Here is a 6,000-nt window from a genome sequence, read left to right on the forward strand (position 1 = left end):
CCCTTTTTTGGGACGGTGTTTTCGTCATGTTTCCCCGTTTGATGGGGTTCTACGTGACTTCGTGTGCCTTCGGGACTAGTGTTGGCTTCTGTGTTCTCGAGGGTTCGGGAAGGTTTTTCGCTACTTCCCGCATTATTGGAACGTCTGTCGGCTCTTCGTCCTTGTCGCCGTTTAGGGCTACTTGTGGCCCAGTTGGGCTACTTGTAGCTCTGTTGGGCTACTTGTCGCCCGGTTGGGTTCCTTTTTTGGGCTCTTTGCTTCTTTGGCCGGTTTTATTGTTCCTGCTTCCTCTTTTGGCTACTTTTCTCGTTCAGTAGTCCTGGTTGGCGCCTTCCCGCAGGGAGGGTGTGCGGTTCGGCCAGCGTGTTATGCGCCGTGGAGTTTGTTTTGGTCTGGGCGGTGTTTCAGTGCTGGTGTTTTGCGCCCTTTTTGCTACAGTGCTTCGCCTCTCGTTCTTCTCCCTGGCTGCGGTATGAGCCCCTTCGCTCCGGGGGTGTCCTGGTTCCCAGTTGTGGGAAGGACACCGCGGTTTTCCTTGTGTCATGGGTGTGGACCGCCTCCTTCGCCTCTCCCTGCTCTCCTGCGGGTCCGGCAGGGTCCGGCTCTGGCGTCTTCACCTGGCGGTGCTCCCAGGTTCTTCCGGGTACGGTTGAGTCGTGTCAAGTTCGTGCCACCGTTCGCCAGGTGAGTTTATGCGGTCTGGCATCTTTTGGCCGGGCGCTGGATGCGGAGTTGTTTATATACCTGTCTTTATTTATGTATATTTTTGTACGACTGAGACCGTTCGCACACCAGTGACAGTCCCTTTTTTCAACCCTTCCTGTCCCCCTCTTCTGCATGTCCAACCCATGCTGGAGTCATTCAGGGGACCCACCTTTTTTAATGTGGGGTGTGGGGGTTGTAGGGTTGGTTCTGTACTCACCTGGTAAGGCTCCTGGCTGTGCTTGCAGGGTTTGAGCTCTGGCTCTTGGGTCCCGCCTATCTGGTAGAACTTGCGGGATAGTACCAGTGGAGTGCAGTGGTGCTATTGGCACATTTGGGGAACACTGTATTACCATCAGAGGTCTGTGCTTGTTACACGACCTACTTGCGAGCATAAGCCTTCTTGCTGGTTCGTCCGTGGACTTCCAGGCCACACTAGCCTGTTTTCGTATAGCAGTTACGGCCCATCCTGGTTGTGGGGGTATGTGGGCCGGCGGACTGCTCCTAGCAGCTGCCTGAAGGGCCACCCTCTGGCCGGTCTAGCCTGGTCTTGGGCCAGCTTGAGGTGTAAAAGAGCTCCCAGTACCTCATCCAGCAGGTATCGAGCGAGGTTTCTCCGCCGTCGGTCGCCTGGTGCAGGTTTCTGGGCCTGCTGGGTTTTGTCGTGTCTCCGTTGGCCCTGACTGGGGTCTGCCTGCTCCGTTTCTCTGCCTTTGCAGAAGGGAGTTGCTCTTTACATGTTGCATGTTGCAGTGGTGCCTGTTGCTGCTGCTGCACGTGTGCATTGGTACCGTGTTTCACAGTGGCGTGTCCTTATTCCTGTGTCCGGTTGTGGTGTGGCACTTTGCTGCCGTTTTGTGCCTGGGGATTGCGTGGGGGTTTTTCTGTCCCTGCCTGATTGTCCACCCCTGTTTGTTATCCTGGGGTTTTTGTGCTTCTGCTCTTTCTTCCTGCCTCCTCTGCAGCAGGGGTGTTCTGCGGGTGTTCTTGGGCTTTTTTCAGCCTGTGTCCTGTGATGTGCTTCTTTGTCTCGGTCTATTGCAGTTGTTTGTACCCCCCTTGGTTCGGGTACTGTTCTGGCGGCGACCCTTCCGCCTTCTTTGGTTTCCTAGCTTGCCCTGCCTTTTTTTTTTTTTTTTTTTTTTTTTTTTTTTTTTTTTTTTTTTTTTTTTTTTTTGCCTTGTAATGTCTTGTGTCGGACCCGTCGTTTCTGAACTCCTGGTGGGCTTGCATGCTTTGGGGAGTTTTTCTATTCGGCAGACGTTCCATCTCCTTGTGCCGCCTGGATTTCGGTGGTTGCACGCGAGATCTTCCCGCGGCTCCGCCTTTTCCTGGGCTCGGAGGGGCCTTGTCGGGACTGCTTATGTTCTGCCTCGCGGTCTCGCCTTCGGTTGGTGGTCGGGTGGCTTCGTGGTAGGTGTCCCACCTGCGTGCTTCTCTTGGCGGCAGTATGGGGTATTTTGGCGGTCCTTCCTTTTCCTGTCCCTTCTTAGGTGGTTACTCTTGTTAGCTTGGTTTACTCTCGGCTTGGTTTTCTGGTGGGGGTTGTGGGCCATCATCTTGCCACATACTGTCGCCTCTTTTCGTGCGGCGTTGGCGGAGCCGCTTCAGCTTGCTTTCGGTCTTGGTGTTGCTTCTGCACCGTTAGTAAGCTGTCTTGTGCGTCGTTTCACCTCCGGCCTGTTCGTGCGCCGCTTGCACCATCCTGGTCTCTGGTCAGTGTGCTCTGTCTTCTCCTCGGTTGGTAGTGCCCCTTCAGTTCCGGTGTGTTTTTTCGTCGGCTCTTTCCTTTTGGCCTTTGCCTGTGTTCAGTGGTGGCCCTCCGCTGTTGTTTGTGTGCCACGGCATTTGGGTCCGGAGCGCGTTTTGCGTTGATCCGGTTCTGTTCTTCCCGGTTCGCGGGTGATGGTGTCCTGGATGGTCAGCCGTGTTCTTGCGGCTAAGCTGCCTGTGTTCTTCCCTTATGCCTGTGGCGTTCATGGCTTCGCTGCTCTCGCTGCCATCTGGGCGACGTGGCCTTGCGGTCTTTCGGGCACGGATCTTTGGTGTTCGTACGAGGGCCTTGCTGCTCTTTGTTCCCGGGACTTTTCGGGGCTGTGGCGCCTTGGGTTGGCGTTTGCTGCCGGTTGTCTCGCCTCCGTGGGGGGTGCGTGGTGTCCGCCTCCCGGTTCTGTCCCTTTGACCTTCTACTGTGGGTAGTTAGCTCCGGGGAGCCGACGGGGCTCCCCCCAGAAAATGGTGTTTCATTACATTCAACGCTGGTTTTTTGACTACTTTCCCTTTCTGTGAATGTTCAGATTTACTCTGCTAGAAATCTCCATTTATTTGCCATTGAAGCCAACCACATTGCTCTAACTACATGATTATAATCCATTTATTGCCTCTGAACTTTTCTTCAGGGTGGCCCAGTTCCTTTCAAGTGGAACTCCACTAACCTGTATGTAAACTGTTTTTGGAAATATAGGAGTGAGTTTGTAATTTCTATTATTGTTGCAGGCGTTTGCTCAAGAGGGACTGGTTGACTGTGGCCTTGACTCAACTATACGTCATTTGATGTGCATGCCTCAAAGAAGTGAAGCAAAGTCTAACCTTCCTTTATCATATAGGGAAGTAACTTTCAAAGACAATAAATTCACTTGGACAGATTCATTACCATGATTTACTGTATTGAATGCATTAGGCTATTATTGTATATACTGTACAGTATTAATACTATTTACACCAAAAGATTTCACTTATTATTGTAACTCTCCATTCAGTAAACAAAAAATTATTTTTGAGAACAAATGATATATTTTTTAGTGTTCATTGCATGTCTGTAAATTAAAATAAATCTTATTTATTTTGAAATTCTATCCCTGTTTTGCTAAGCTTGAGAATAAATTTGTGGCATTTGGAAATGGAAATTGACTGAGCATCTGGCATAGGCTTACTGTATTGCACCTGTGTCACTTTTCAAAACTATATTTATTAAGATTGAGCGAAGCATTCAATTGCTTTTGCTTTGCTTATAATTTAGCTTAGTTCATAAATCATACATGAGTTGTACACCAACAGTTCAGAATGTTTTGCTTGAGCTTCAAATGATATGGTTCATCTCAGTCTTCTTTGTGAATGTAAGTAAAGCTGTCCTCCCAGTCTTCCCGAGTTGCAGTCTGTCTTTAGTTTCTCAAGACAACATTGTAAAGAGTCATCTTTAGTGAATGATTCGCTTTGATCAAGTCACTTTAAACTTGACAGCTATTTCTGGTGGGAGCCCCTTTGGCTTCCCGGACCTATCTGGGCTGATATGAATGTATTAGACTTTGGCATCATTCAAAGCGAATGTAGTTCTGCCGTCCCAAGACCACGAGCCAGAACCTGGCCCCCTTCAGAGAGGCATGAGAAGCAGTGGCCAATAGAAACCCCCATGTGATTGGAGGCATTCTATGTCTGCTATCGACTGTGTCTGGCATCCAGAAAGGTAGGCGCCCCAAAACAAACCCTATCTGGTTAAAAATTTGCTACTAAAAGCCGAACTCTTAAGCAGAACTTCCCAAACTTAAAATGAGCAAACGAGTATGATGTCACAACCGTCACCGCGCCACTGTATGTGCAGCTCCCCCCCCCCTTCCCGGGAGGGGGAAAGTGAACAAAGGTTTGTACCCCCCCCCATGGGGGCTCACTTGGAGGGCTTCGGGCCCCTGTTTGACTCCGTTTAGGTGATGGCATCCTCTGAGCAGGGCTTGTTGCTACAAGGGGGTGGGGTTTTTCTTATCCTCCCTACCTGTACAAGTTTGATATGGCGTCGGCTCCTTCCTAGGTTCGGTTCCAGGTTCCCTTGGGTTCTTTGGTTCCTTCCTTCTGGAGATTTTCGACCACCTGCATCCCACCTCATGAGGTGCGAGAGGCCCTTGCGGCTCACCTCCTGCATGACCTGGGAGGTCACGCAGGTGGTCACGCATTACCGGCCTCGATAATGGTTCCTACCTCATTCGAGTTCGGCTCTTCTTTTCCTTACTGGGAGCATTACGAAGTTCTGGAATCATCCTGGTGGGCAATTTGTCCTGTCTTTTCTTTGGGGGCATGGTTATCTTGAGATGATTTCGGGGCTTTAGTGTCCCCGCGGCCCGGTCCTCGACCAGGCCTCCACCCCCAGGAAGCAGCCCGTGATAGCTGACTAACACCTAGGTACCTATTTTACTGCTAGGTAACAGGGGCATAGGGTGAAAGAAACTCTGCCCATTGTTTCTCTCCGGCGCCCGGGATCGAACCCGGGACCACAGGATCACAAGTCCAGCGTGCTGTCCGCTCGGCCGACCGGCTCCCCTCCCCCGTATGCCATGCCAACCGGCATGGCATACATTCTGTAGGTCCCGCATACTTGAGTGGCGAGAGGCTCTTATGTTTGTTCAGGTTTACCTGGGGGGAGAATTTGAACGCCTCAATGCGAGTTTGATTGCCCCTGCCCCTCCTCGGGATGTTGGCGCGGTACTGCTTCACGTGCAGGTTCCCTCGCTTTCGACGACCCTGGTAGCTGAGGACTTGCGCTCCCGTGGCCATTTGGCTTCGGTCCTCAGTTTATTTTCCGTTCTCGAGCTGTCTTCGGACTGGCTTGAGGAGGATGTGGAGGTGCTGGGTGCCTACCCAGGGGTCTGATGCACTGGTCTTAGGGGTGTGGGCATCGGCTGTCCTGTTGAAGCTGTTTGCACCGATCCTGCGGGAGGCGGTGTGTCTGTTCTTTGCTTCTAGTCTCGCATGCCATCAGGCAGTGCTTGCTTAATCCTTGGAATCCACTTGAGCCCTGGCTTTTCTACGCCATTTTATCCAATGCTGTTTGCGTTGTCTACAGTGCTGCAGTATCTATGGTGCTTCAGATAGACAATGTTAACATCAGCAATAAAAATGATGAAAAGTTCCTAGGCCTATACTTAGACAAGAGACTCACCTTCACCACCCACATACAACACATAACTAAGAAAGTCTCGAAAACAGTTGGTATACTCTCTAAGATCAGATATTATGTTCCCTACTCTACTCTCCTCTCACTATATTATGCACTTATTTATCCCTATCTTACTGATGGTATCTGTTCATGGGGTTCAACCTCTGCAAACTACCTCAATTAAGCCCATCATCACCCAGCAAAAATCTGCTATCAGGACAATAACAAACTGCTTTCAGACAACACACAGCTCCCTTGTTCAAATCCCTAAACATGCCAAACATAAATTCACTCCATACATTCTCTTGTGTCAATTATAGTTACAAAACCCTTTTCTTAAGTGCAAACCCTGTTCTGAAACTCTTCCTGGACAG

At 50.5% G+C, this 6,000-nt stretch overlaps 1 long non-coding RNA gene across 1 annotated transcript in view; it reads left to right on the forward strand.

Annotated features, from left to right (window-relative positions):
- LOC138368244 (uncharacterized) overlaps positions 1–3,557 on the forward strand; it is a 41,038-nt gene extending 37,481 nt beyond the window's left edge. The window contains exon 2 of the long non-coding RNA XR_011229552.1: positions 3,199–3,557. This is a non-coding gene — a long non-coding RNA (uncharacterized lncRNA). The remainder of the gene's footprint in view (positions 1–3,198) is intronic.
- The last annotated feature ends 2,443 nt before the right edge of the window (positions 3,558–6,000 follow it).

The sequence above is a fragment of the Procambarus clarkii genome, chromosome 24 (genome assembly GCF_040958095.1).
Source record: "Procambarus clarkii isolate CNS0578487 chromosome 24, FALCON_Pclarkii_2.0, whole genome shotgun sequence".
NCBI lineage: Eukaryota > Metazoa > Arthropoda > Malacostraca > Decapoda > Cambaridae > Procambarus > Procambarus clarkii.